Source organism: Chaetodon auriga, chromosome 18 (assembly GCF_051107435.1).
Source record: "Chaetodon auriga isolate fChaAug3 chromosome 18, fChaAug3.hap1, whole genome shotgun sequence".
Lineage (NCBI taxonomy): Eukaryota > Metazoa > Chordata > Actinopteri > Chaetodontiformes > Chaetodontidae > Chaetodon > Chaetodon auriga.
The window spans coordinates 19,255,730-19,268,870 of record NC_135091.1 but is presented as its reverse complement, the minus strand read 5'-3'; the positions used below and the strand labels follow the sequence as shown (position 1 = coordinate 19,268,870).

Genomic DNA, 13,141 nt, shown 5'->3' with positions numbered 1-13,141 from the left:
GATTCAATGATGAAGTGATGATGTTTCAAATCCAAAAGGTGAAAGGTCAAGTTCACTGTGACATCATAATGTCTTTTCTGATGATTATTCAACCATAACTCAGGAACAGAAGGGGAGATTGTGACAATATTTCACATTTGATCCGATATTTATCCAAGGGGTGTCTTCAGGTCAAACTTACTGATATGAGATCATGGTCATTGAAATTGCTTAGGTCATTTGTGCTTCGGGCAGGTGACTCCAACAACTGTGATGACTGCCTTTGCACACCTGGTGACAACTGCTGTTGCACAGCCAGCACAGCAAACGACCCAAGTGGTTTCAATGGCCACGATGACGAACGTACAGAGGTGCAATCCCAACAGGTCAGTGAGAACTGAAGAAGCCCCATGGATGACAGGCCAAACTTTTTCAACAAGTGGCAAAATTCACGATCAAGGACTTTTTCTCATACAATGCACGCTTGTGGTTCCTGTGCCTGCAGCGTTTACTGACACTCAAATCCATGACACAGCAAATGTGAGTGAATCCAGATTGAAATCTCTCATCTGATCTCTCCAAGTCACAAATGAACACGTCGTCCATCATCTGAGATGTTTGCGGTCCAGCGAGCGGGTACATTGAGCCGCGAGTGCGCGTGAAGCCTGTGCAACGGCCGTTTCCGTAGTGTAGTGGTTATCACGTTCGCCTCACACGCGAAAGGCCCCCGGTTCGAAACCGGGCGGAAACACTCTCCTTTACTCCTTGCTCTTGGCTTTAAAGTCAAGCTGCCCGCGGTCCAATCGTCACACAGCCCCACGACGTACAGCACTGTGCACACAACAGAACAGAAGCGCTGCTGCAACATGACCAAATTCTCGCTAGCGTGTGCATGTAGTACTTTTATCTCCCTTGACAAATAATCAGCAGCTGATTTGAAAAGATGAGTCTCCCCGTCGGGGAATCGAACCCCGGTCTTCCGCGTGACAGGCGGAGATACTGTCCACTATACTAACGAGGACCGCTCCTCTATGGTACTTGGCCAAAGAGGGGCCGGGGGCTGCCTGCTGGCGCTGCTCCAACATTTCCTGGGAACATGCGGAGACAGACGCAGGGACGCTCTTACATTGAAGGGCAGAAACGCACGCTTGCTGATGTTCAGCTGCCACTTGAGGTCCTGGGTGGCGATTATGGTACCCAGAAAGCGGAGGGACTCCACAGTGTTGCCTTGGCAGTCACACAGGGTGATGGGGGCGGGTGGGGCTGTGCTCTTTCTGAACCTTTCCCAGCCATCCTGGTCAAGATAATACAAGGAGAGCTGAATCAAGGGCAAATGGACCTGAGAGCCAATACAGACTCACATTCGAGTGTGGAACAGAACTGAAGAACTCCCTTTGGGTGAAAGGCGATAGATTTTCAGGTTTCTACGACCAAGCCCGGTCGCCCTTGATTGAACCTGCCTTGCATCTTTCTGAAATGCACCACTATCTCCACGGTCTATAGAGCTCGGAGCTCCGAGGTGTTCCGTCCGCAAGGGGTCACCAGATGGTCCATCTCCCACCTGTACGTGGACTCATGGCCACCAGAGATGAGCCCACTGGGGGTGGTGTCATGGGCAAACTTCAGAGGCTTGAGAGATTGATGAGCGGACCCGCGGCTGTTTTTGTATGGGGAGAGATGTTAAGAAAACCCTCCTTTAACGTGCAAATAACTCGTTGTCTGGCAAGAGAAAGGTTTGCGGTTCAGCGCACGGGTGCCTTCGGCTGCGCCGCCATGGGGGCTCGTGGGAAGTTTCCGTAGTGTAGTGGTCATCACGTTCGCCTAACACGCGAAAGGTCCCCGGTTCGAAACCGGGCGGAAACACTGTTCTTTATGGAACTTTGCGCTGGTTAGCAAAGTACAACTGTGAGCTGAACGGACTACGTCCTGCAGGCAATGTGAAAGCATGTGTAGAAGTGTGTATGCCGTGAAATGCAACCCGACAATGAAGACCGCACACAGGGACTAGCAACTTCACTCACAAGAGTCAGGATCTTAGTTGCCTTTTCTAATTCTATTTCTCTTTAACATATTGCTGCCGCACCAATTTTCTTTCTTTCTGCTCAGCTGCTGAAGTCCCTTTAGTTGTCTTTGCTGTCGTTTCCATGCTGAGAATGGGGGGGTGCTGGAACCAGGCTGGAATCAACCTCCAACAACTGTCGTTCACACCTTGGCCCAGGTGACCCCAACGACTGTGATGACTGCTGTTGCACACCTGGTGACAACTGCCATGCACAGCCAGCACAGCAAACGACCCAAGTGGTTTCAATGGCCACGATGACGAACGTACAGAGGTGCAATCCCAACAGGTCAGTGAGAACTGAAGAAGCCCCATGGATGACAGGCCAAACTTTTTTAACAAATGGCAAGATTCACGATCAAGGACTCTTTCTCATACAACGCACGCTTGTGGTTCCTGTGCCTGCAGCGTTTACTGACACTCAAATCCATGACAAAGCAAGTGTGAGTGAATCCAGATTGAAATCTCTCATCTGATCTCTCCAAGTCACAAATGAACACGTCGTCCATCATCTGAGATGTTTGTGGTCCAGCGAGTGGGTACATTGAGGTGCGAGTGCGTGTGAAGTCTGTGCGACAGCTGTTTCCGTAGTGTAGTGGTTATCACGTTCGCCTCACACGCGAAAGGTCCCCGGTTCGAAACCGGGCGGAAACACTCTCCTTTACTCCTTGCTCTTGGCTTTAAAGTCAAGCTGCCCGCGGTCTGATCGTCACACAGCCCTGTAAATGACCTTTAACATTACCCACAGTATTGCTACAAACATGTTTTTATGTTTATTTAATTGTATTCTTTAAAGCCAGGCCTTTATTTTCTATATTTAGAGCAGACGTAAGATTGTGCTTTTATTTTGAAAGCGCCTCGCCAAATACGCGGGTTTTCCGATCTTCTATCGGTAGCAAGAAAGTGTGTCAACAGAACAAAACACGTATTTGTGAAGTGAAACGCGTGTCTGCTAAAAGGAAGAAAGAGTGTCTCATGAGCACCTGGCTGATAAGGGCACAAGCTCTTACGGTGTTACACGGTGCTACGTGGTGTTACACGGCGTTACACGATGTTCCATGATGTATGTGATAAAAATGGTTCATGGAATAAAACACTGTGAAGCATCAGTTGGAGAGTATGACCATCATTCAGCCGGGGATGCTACAGTAAGAGCTTCACCTCATCAGGCCCATCACACCTCTGACCAAGGACAACTGTAGAGGGACCTGATGTGATGGTCAAGGATTGTGGTGCCTGCTCAACATGGAAGCATTATCAAAAGCACCTCCAGACGACAGAGACTGCGAACAGACGATGGACAAGGACAACGAACAGGAGGATCTTCGTCACTCTGGTCGACTACGGATTCCTACGGAGAAGATGCTTGCCTTTAATGAAGAGGAGGCCCACAAAAAGGAAAAAAGGTTGTCTCGCATTTATGAACAATGGAAGGTCCAGGCACGCAAAGCTAGAAAACAGCTAAAGTTGAACATTCCTGAGCGTGACATTGCAGCTCTAATAGACACATTAGAAGAAGGAAAGGACAGTGTTACAAACCTGTACATGGAAATCAGAGCACGTCACACCAACTAGTGAGACTAGACGTCGTATTGATGCCTGTGAGGCAGTTACAAGGGACATTGTTAAGATTGCCTATGAGAGGATATCAGGTATTGATGGAGATTTCGACAGTGAAACAGTAGGGCAACGTCTTCATGAGCTTCTTCAAAGAGACTATGCTCGCTCCATCTACGGATCCACACCTTTAAGCCAACACTCAAAAGGTTCCAGCCAACACTCTGTCGTAGCAGCAAAAAGAGCAGATGCTGCAGCAGAAGTAGCAGCAAAGGAAGCAGAATATGAGGTGTTATTGAAGGAGGAGAAACAAAAAGAAAAAATTCAACTCTTAGAGGAACAACAGAGAAAAGAACTTGAAGCTCAAAAACGTGAGTTAGAAAGACTAAATGCAGAGAAGGACATTAGAGCTGCACGAGCAAGGCTGGTGGTCTACAACCAGGAAGTAATGCAGGAGGATAGTGTCTGCTCTGTCGACCACAACACTAGAGGGCAACAGTATGTCTCTCCACAGCAACCTCTGTCCTCAGCTCCCATCCAGCAGCCCTCTAATGTTCTCAACGCAGCATCACCTCCGCAGACAGATGTTTCATATCTTGCTCAAGCAGTCCAAGATACTATAGCCATGAATAGGCTCCCAATGCCAGAGCCATCTGTATTCACTGGTGATCCTATCCAGTTCATTGAGTGGAAGGCGTCCTTCACCTCCCTCATAGATAGAAAGAACATTGCTTCAGCTGACAAATTGCATTATCTGAAAAAATATGTGGGGGGTCCAGCTCGAAGGACACTTGATGGCATATTTTACAGAAATGATGAAGAAGCATATAGAGATGGTTGGAACCGTCTCAACCAAAGGTATGGACAGCCTTTTGTCATACAGAAAGCGTTCAGGGAAAAACTAGCAAACTGGCCAAAGATCCATCCAAGAGATGCTGAGGGACTGAGAGCGTTTGCTGATTTCTTGTGTTCATGTCAGGAAGCTATGCCTTATGTTAAAGGCTTAGATATTCTAAATGACTGTGAAGAAAATCAGAAACTTGTTCAAAAACTACCTGACTGGGCAGCATCACAGTGGAACCGCAAAGTCACTCAAGTCATGAGAGATGATCAGGAGTTTCCTACCTTTCAAGAGTTTGTCTTCTTCATTGTAACGGAGGCAGAAATTGCTTGTAATCCTATTACTTCATTCCACGCACTCCACTCCTCAGAGACAAACACGGAGAAACGCCACCTGAAAGAAAGAAAGTCGAAAAGTGTTTTTCGCACACAGACAGTTACAGAGACTGAGACACAAGGACAGTTAAAAACAAGTTTAAGGCCACCATGTGTGTTTTGTCAAGACAGTAAACATCAACTTCATCGCTGTCCTGAGTTCAAAGGGAAAGCTCTGGAGGAGCGACGGAAATATGCAAAAGAAAAGAAACTTTGCTATGGCTGCCTGAAGTCAGGCCATAGCGTCAAGGACTGCCGCAACAGACATTCATGCGACAAATGTAAGGCAAGGCATCCCACGCTTTTTCATGACGACAACTACACTAAGGCCAAACCCTCATCGGCCTCAAATCAAAGCGCCACAGAGGAAACAGCAACCACACTGTCTCTCAGCGTGACAACTAAGGAGCCATCTACCAACACTTCAATGATTGTGCCAGTGTGGGTTTCTTCTGTCAACAATCCAGGTACAGAAAGACTTGTTTATGCACTGCTTGATACCCAAAGCGATACAGTCTTCATTGACCACGAAGTCAGCAATAGTTTGCAGACTGAAACACATCCTGTAAGACTGAAACTAACGACAATGACAGGAAAGGATGCATTAATGCATAGTCAAAGAGTGTCAGGTTTGAGGGTAAGAGGCTACAGCTCCGCAATCCACCTAGATCTCCCTCCTGCTTATACCAAGGACTGCATACCAGTGAATAGAACGCACATTCCTACCTGTGACACGGCACGGCACTGGAATCATCTCATCAAAATAGCGGATGAAATCCCACCACAGCTGGAGTGTGAAGTCGGTATGCTGATCGGCTACAATTGCTCAAGGGCACTGGCACCACGGCAGGTAATCCTTGGAGGAGACAGCAAACCGTATGCAGTTCAGACGGACCTGGGGTGGAGTATTGTAGGCTGTTCATCACCTCACTACGACTCACCAAGTATCACAAACATGTGCCACAGAGTTGCTGTCAGAGAGCTTCCTCCGGTGACCCCAGCAGAGGCCCTCAGGGTTCTCGAGTCAGACTCTAAAGATGCAAATAAAGATTCAAAGACTGTGTCTCAGGATGACATCCGCTTCCTGGATGTGTTAAAGGAAGGAATCAAGAGAAACATTCAGGGACACTACGAGATGCTACTCCCCTTTAAAGAGAGACCCTATCTTCCTGACAACAAACAACTAGCAATGGTACGGCTCAGTCACCTTAAGAGAAAGCTGGCAAAAGATGACAAGTACAAAGAACATTATGTGAAGTTCATGAATGAAATCATTGAAAAGGGTGAGGCAGAAGAAGTTCATGATCAAGGGAAGGGAGGGGAGAAGTGGTACATTCCTCACCACGGAGTGTATCACTCAAATAAACCTGACAAACTCTGTGTGATTTTTGATTGCTCGGCTAAGTACAGGGGAACTAGCCTGAATGATCATCTCCTGTCAGGCCCAGATCTGCTGAACAGTCTGAACGGCGTGCTTCTCAGATTCAGACAGCACCATGTTGCACTGATGTGCGATATTGAAAAAATGTTTCACCAGTTCTACGTGTATGAAACTGACAGAGACTATCTACGTTTCCTCTGGTGGAAAGAAGGCAACTTTAACGCAGAGCTGCAGGAGTTCAGAATGAAAGTGCATCTTTTCGGTGCTGCTTCATCGCCAGGATGCGCTAACTACAGACTGAAACAACTTGCAACGGACAATGAGAGTGAGTTTCCCCTTGGCTCACAGTTCATCATGAAAGACTTTTATGTTGTTGACGGTGTCACTAGTGTAAAAAATGTAAGTGATGCTATTCAGGTTGCACAGGAAGCACGGAAACTCTGTGCTGCTGGTGGATTGAGACTGCATAAGTTTATGTGTAATGACAAATCTGTGCTGGAGAGCATACCTGCATCTGAGCGTGCTGCTGAAGTGAAAGCGTTGGACCTGACCTTCAAGGATGTAGCATTAGAGAGAGCCTTGGGGATCCACTGGCACGTTGAATCAGACACCTTCAGATTTCGTGTTTGCTTGAAGGACCAGCCAGCAACACGACGTGGTATCCTGTCTACAGTCGCCTCCCTTTATGACCCGCTGGGGTTTGTTGCCCCTTTCCTGCTCATGGGGAAAAGAGTGCTCCAGGAAATGTGCAGGCACGGCACAGGCTGGGACGATCCCCTTCCCAGTGAACTGCAACCGGTGTGGAAACGCTGGAAGAATGATCTTGCAAACTTGGAGAAAATCACCATACCACGCTGCTACGTGCCTCCTGGTTTCGGATGAGTGGTGAGAAAGGAGTTACACCATTTCTCTGATGCAAGTACATGTGGTTATGGACAATGCACATATTTGAGACAAGTGAATGAAAATGGAAATGTTCATTGTGCTTTGGTTATGGCAAAATCCAGAGTAGCTCCGATCAAGGTCACGACAATTCCTAGGCTAGAGCTGGCAGCCGCTGTCGTGTCAGTCACAGCAAGCAACACTCTCAAGGAGGAGCTTGGTTTGTCAGATGCTGTTGAATATTTCTGGACTGATTCAAAAGTGGTCCTAGGATATATCAACAATGAGGCGCGTCGTTTTCACACCTTCGTGTCAAATCGGATACAGAAAATTCATCTCAACTCATCTCCTCAACAATGGAGATATGTCGCAACTAATGACAACCCCGCAGACATCGCATCCAGGGGATCAAGCGCAGGGGAGATTCTCACATCAAGCTGGTTTAAAGGACCTCAGTTCTTGTGGGAGAAAGAGATACCTCCAGCTTCAGACGTCAGTGCAGAAATACAGATTGGAGATCCTGAAGTCAAAAGGATTCAGACTCTAAACACACAGACACGGGAACAGCTGAGTCTCTCAGACTGCTTATCAAAATTTTCTTCATGGTCGAAGGCAATCCAAGCCGTAGCTCGTCTCATTCGTCGTGTCAGACATGACAAGTCAACAGACCGCAGCACTGTCCAAGAGCGAGAAGATGCACGCTGCATCATCATAAAAGACTGACAAAGACAAGTGTATCCAGCAGAGCTAAAGTCGCTCCGTGAGACATCTCAGCTTCCCTCTCAGGGTAAACTGTTTCAGATGGATGCTTTTCTTGATCAGGATGGACTCCTCAAGGTGGGAGGAAGACTAAAAAACGCATCACTCCCTACCTCACTGAAGCATCCAGTGATCCACCCAAAGAGTCACCCCATTACCAAAACAATCATCGCTCATTGTCACGAGAATGTGCAACATCAAGGAAAAGGCTTGACTATTAATGAGATCAGATCAAATGGGTACTGGATTCCAGGAATCAACAGAGCTGTGGCGGCGCATCTGCATCAATGTGTTACATGTCGAAAACTCAGAAGGTTCACAGAGGAACAGAGAATGGCAGATTTGCCGCCTGAGCGTGTGGATCCATCACCACCTTTCACCTATTGTGGAATGGACTGTTTCGGTCCGTTTTTCACCAAACAAGGACGCAAAGTGCAAAAGAGATACGGCCTGCTTTTCACCTGCCTCTGCTGTCGAGCTATCCACATTGAAATGTTAGACGACTTGTCGACAGATGCCTTCATAAATGGACTTCGTTGTTTCATTGCCATAAGAGGAGCAGTACGAGATATAAGATGTGATCAAGGATCTAACTTCATTGGAGCTAAAAATGAACTGAGTGAAGCTCTCAAGCAAGTGGATGCTAATCGTCTCACAACGTTTTTGGCTGAGAAGCAGTGTGACTTCAGTATGAACGCTCCGCATGCAAGCCACACTGGGGGCGTATGGGAGACAGATCCGAACGGTGAGAAATGTTCTTCGCTCCACTCTTTCACCTTCAGCAGGCAGGCTGGACGATGCCTCTCTACGGACGTTCTTTTATGAGGCAGCAGCTATTGTGAACAGTCGTCCACTCACAACTTAAATGATCCAGATAGTCCAGAGCCGCTGACGCCCAATCACCTGCTCACCATGAAACCCACTGCAGCCTTACCACCTCCTGGCAGATTCATCAGAGAGGATATGTATGCTCGCAAAAGGTGGCGTCGTGTTCAGTACCTTGCAGAGCAGTTTTGGGGCCGGTGGAGGAAAGAGTATGTCTACAACATCGACACCAGACAACGTTGGCACACTCCAAAGAGAAACCTCAAAGTCGGTGACATTGTGATGGAAAAGACAGAAGATCAGCCTCGAGTGGAAGTTGGCTAAAGTTGTAAGGAGACAGTGACTGATAAAGATGGACTCGTGAGAAGAGTCAGGATTCGTGTTGGAGACCACAAAATAGGAAAGGAGGGACAGCGCACAGGCAAGCCATCCATCGTTGAACGTCCAGTGCAAAAGCTGATCCTGCTCCTAGAGACTGTTTAACTAACCCCTTCACTCCACAACTATATCCTTTACAGTAAAAAGAGTTTATGGTCATTCTTCATTGCATTGAAAATAAAAGGTCACATTTGTTTAGAAATCATCCATGCTTTACATCTAATAAGGGGATGAAAACCAGTAATGATTTGGTGGGAGTGTAAATGACCTTTAACATTACCCACAGTATTGCTACAGACATGTTTTTATGTTTATTTAATTATATTCTTTAAAGCCAGGCCTTTATTTTCTATATTTAGAGCAGACGTAAGATTGTGCTTTTATTTTGAAAGCGCCTCGCCTAATACGCAGGTTTTCCGATCTTCTATCGGTAGCAAGAAAGTGTGTCAACGACATACAGCACTGTGCACACAATAGAACAGAAGCGCTGCTGCAACATGACCAAATTCTCGCTGGCGTGTGCATGTAGTACTTCTGTCTCCCTTGACAAATAATCAGCAGCTGATTTGAAAAGACGAGTCTCCCCGTCGGGGAATCGAACCCCGGTCTTCCGCGTGACAGGCGGAGATACTGTCCACTATACTAACGAGGACCGCTCCTGTAGGGTCCTTGGCCAAAGAGGGGCCGGGGGCTGCCTGCTGGCGCTGCTCCAACATTTCCTGGGAACATGCGGCGACATGCGCAGGGACGCTCTTCCATTGAAGGGCAGAAACGCACGCTTGCTGATGTTCAGCTGCCACTTGAGGTCCTGGGTGGTGATTACGGTACCCAGAAAGCGGAGGGACTCAGTGTTGCCTGGGGAGTCACACAGGGTGATGGGGGCGGGTGGGGCAGTGCTCTTTCTGAACCTTTCCCAGCCATCCTGGTCACGATAATACAAGGAGAGCTGAATCGAGGGCAAATGGACTTGAGAGCCAATACAGACTCACATTCGAGTGTGGAACAGAACTGAAGAACTCCCTTTGGTGAGAGGCGAAAGATTTTCAGGTTTCCACAGCCAAGCCCGGTCGCCCTTGATTCAACCTCCCTTGCATCTTTCTGAAATGCACCGGTATCTCCACGGTCTTTAGAGCTCGGAGCTCCGAGGTGTTCCGTCCGCACCGGGTCACCAGATGGTCCATCTCCCACCTGTACATGGACTCATGGCCACCAGAGATGAGCCCACTCGGGGTGGTGTCATGGGCAAACTTCAGAGGCTTGAGAGATTGATGAGCGGACCCGCGGCTGTTTTTGTACAGGGAGAGATGTTAAGAAAACCCTCCTTTAACACGCGCAAATGACACGTTTTTTGGCACAAGAAAGGTTTGCGGTTCAGCGCACGGGTGCCTTCGGCTGCGCCGCCATGGGGGCTCGTGGGAAGTTTCCGTAGTGTAGTGGTCATCACGTTCGCCTAACACGCGAAAGGTCCCCGGTTCGAAACCGGGCGGAAACATTGTTCTTTATGGAACTTTGCGCTGGTTAGCAAAGTACAACTGAGCTGAATGGACTACGTCCTGCAGGCAATGTGAAAGCATGTGTAGCAGTGTGTATGCCGTGAAATGCAACCCGACAATGAAGACCGCACACAGGGACTAGCAACTTCACTCACAAGAGTTAAGATCTTAGTTGCCTTTTTGTAATTCTATTTCTCTTTAACATACCGGACATTGCTGCCGCACCAATTTTCTTTCTTTCTGCTCAGCTGCTGAAGTCCCTTTAGTTGTCTTTGCTGTCGTTTCCACGCTGAGTATGGGGGGGTGCTGGAACCAGGCTGGAATCAACCTCCAACAACTGTCATTCACACCTTGGCCCAGGTGACCCCAACGACTGTGATGACTGCTGTTGCACACCTGGTGACAACTGCCATGCACATCCAGCACAGCAAACGACCCAAGTGGTTTCAATGGCCACGATGACGAACGTACAGAGGTGCAATCCCAACAGGTCACTGAGAACTGAAGAAGCCCCATGGATGACAGGCCAAACTTTTTTAACAAATGGCAAGATTCACGATCAAGGACTCCTTCTCATACAATGCACGCTTGTGGTTCCTGTGCCTGCAGCGTTTACTGACACTCAAATCCATGACACAGCAAGTGTGAGTGAATCCAGATTGAAATCTCTCATCTGATCTCTCCAAGTCACAAATGAACACGTCGTCCATCATCTGAGATGTTTGTGGTCCAGCGAGTGGGTACATTGAGGTGCGAGTGCGTGTGAAGTCTGTGCGACAGCTGTTTCCGTAGTGTAGTGGTTATCACGTTCGCCTCACACGCGAAAGGTCCCCGGTTCGAAACCGGGCGGAAACACTCTCCTTTACTCCTTGCTCTTGGCTTTAAACTTGAGCTGCCCGCAGTCCAACTGTCACACAGTCCCACGATGTATAGCATTGTGCACACAATAGGACAGAAGCGCTGCTGCAACATGACCAAATTCTCGCTAGCGTGTGCACGTACTACTGTTATCTCCCTTGACAAATAATCAGCAGCTGATTTGAAAAGATGAGTCTCCCCGTCGGGGAATCGAACCCCGGTCTTCCGCGTGACAGGCGGAGATACTGTCCACTATATTAACGAGGACCACTCCTCTGGGGTACTTGGCCAAAGAGGGGCCGGGGGCTGCCTGCTGGCGCTGCTCCAACATTTCCAGGGAACATGCGGAGACATGGGCAGGGACGCTCTTACATTGAAGGGCAGAAACGCACGCTTGCTGATGTTCAGCTGCCACTTGAGGTCCTGGGTGGCGATTATGGTACCCATAAAGCGGAGGGACAGTGTTGCCTGGGGAGTCACACAGGGTGATGGGGGCGGGTGGGGCAGTGCTCTTTCTGAACCTTTCCCAGCCATCCTGGTCACGATAATACAAGGAGAGCTGAATCGAGGGCAAATGGACTTGAGAGCCAATACAGACTCACATTCGAGTGTGGAACAGAACTGAAGAACTCCCTTTGGGTGAGAGGCGAAAGATTTTCAGGTTTCTACAACCAAGTCCGGTCGCCCTTGATTCAACCTCCCTTGCATCTTTCTGAAATGCACCACTATCTCCACAGTCTTTAGTGCTCGAAGCTCCGAGGTGTTCCGTCCGCAAGGGGTCATCAGATGGTTCATCTCCCACCTGCACGTGGACTCATGGCCACCAGAGATGAGCCCACTGGGGGTGGTGTCATGGGCAAACTTCAGAGGACTTGAGAGACAACTTGAGAGATTGATAAGCGGACCCGCGGCTGTTTTTGTACAGGGAGAGATGTTAAGAAAAACCTCCTTTAACACGCGCAAATATCATGTTTTCTGGCACGAGAAAGGTTTGCGGTTCAGCGCACAGGTGCCTTCGGCTGCGTGTGCGCCACTAGGGGGCTCATGGGAAGTTTCCGTAGTGTAGTGGTCATCACGTTCGCCTAACACGCGAAAGGTCCCGGTTCGAAACCGGGCGGAAACACTGTTCTTTATGGAACTTTGCGCTGGTTAGCAAAGTACAACTGTAAGCTGAACGGACTACGTCCTGCAGGCAATGTGAAAGCATGTGTAGCAATGTGTATACCGTGAAATGCAACCCGACAATGAAGACCGCATACAGGGACTAGCAACTTCACTCACAAGAGTTAAGATCTTAGTTGCCTTTTCTAATTCTATTTCTCTTTAACATACCGGACGTTGCTGCCGCACCAATTTTCTTTCTTTCTGCTCAGCTGCTTAAGTCCCTTTAGTTGTCTTTGCTGTCGTTTCCACGCTGAGTATGGGGGGGTGCTGGAACCAGGCTGGAATCAACCTCCAACAACTGTCATTCACACCTTGGCCCAGGTGACCCCAACGACTGTGATGACTGCTGTTGCACACCTGGTGACAACTGCCATGCACATCCAGCACAGCAAACGACCCAAGTGGTTTCAATGGCCACGATGACGAACGTACAGAGGTGCAATCCCAACAGGTCAGTGAGAACTGAAGAAGCCCCATGGATGACAGGCCAAACTTTTTCAACAAATGGCAAGATTCACGATCAAGGACTCTTTCTCATACAATGCACGCTTGTTGTTCCTGTGCCTGCAGCATTTACTGACACTCAAATCC

General features: G+C 48.4%; 9 non-coding genes and 1 pseudogene across 9 annotated transcripts; 7 read left to right on the top strand and 3 right to left on the bottom strand.

Moving 5' to 3' along the window:
- Positions 1-657: 657 nt before the first annotated feature.
- On the top strand, positions 658-730 carry trnav-cac (transfer RNA valine (anticodon CAC)). Its single transcript has one exon. It is a non-coding gene; the product is annotated as a tRNA-Val (tRNA).
- Positions 731-928: 198 nt separating this feature from the next.
- trnad-guc (transfer RNA aspartic acid (anticodon GUC)) lies at positions 929-1,000 on the bottom strand. The gene has a single exon. It is a non-coding gene; the product is annotated as a tRNA-Asp (tRNA).
- A 769-nt stretch (positions 1,001-1,769) lies between these two features.
- Positions 1,770-1,842, top strand: trnav-aac (transfer RNA valine (anticodon AAC)). The gene has a single exon. It is a non-coding gene; the product is annotated as a tRNA-Val (tRNA).
- Positions 1,843-2,619: 777 nt separating this feature from the next.
- trnav-cac (transfer RNA valine (anticodon CAC)) lies at positions 2,620-2,692 on the top strand. The gene has a single exon. It is a non-coding gene; the product is annotated as a tRNA-Val (tRNA).
- Positions 2,693-5,765: 3,073 nt separating this feature from the next.
- On the top strand, positions 5,766-9,336 carry LOC143336717 (uncharacterized; annotated as a pseudogene).
- Positions 9,337-9,615: 279 nt separating this feature from the next.
- On the bottom strand, positions 9,616-9,687 carry trnad-guc (transfer RNA aspartic acid (anticodon GUC)). Its single transcript has one exon. It is a non-coding gene; the product is annotated as a tRNA-Asp (tRNA).
- Positions 9,688-10,454: 767 nt separating this feature from the next.
- trnav-aac (transfer RNA valine (anticodon AAC)) lies at positions 10,455-10,527 on the top strand. Its single transcript has one exon. It is a non-coding gene; the product is annotated as a tRNA-Val (tRNA).
- Positions 10,528-11,310: 783 nt separating this feature from the next.
- trnav-cac (transfer RNA valine (anticodon CAC)) lies at positions 11,311-11,383 on the top strand. The gene has a single exon. It is a non-coding gene; the product is annotated as a tRNA-Val (tRNA).
- Positions 11,384-11,581: 198 nt separating this feature from the next.
- On the bottom strand, positions 11,582-11,653 carry trnad-guc (transfer RNA aspartic acid (anticodon GUC)). The gene has a single exon. It is a non-coding gene; the product is annotated as a tRNA-Asp (tRNA).
- Positions 11,654-12,437: 784 nt separating this feature from the next.
- trnav-aac (transfer RNA valine (anticodon AAC)) lies at positions 12,438-12,509 on the top strand. Its single transcript has one exon. It is a non-coding gene; the product is annotated as a tRNA-Val (tRNA).
- The last annotated feature ends 632 nt before the right edge of the window (positions 12,510-13,141 follow it).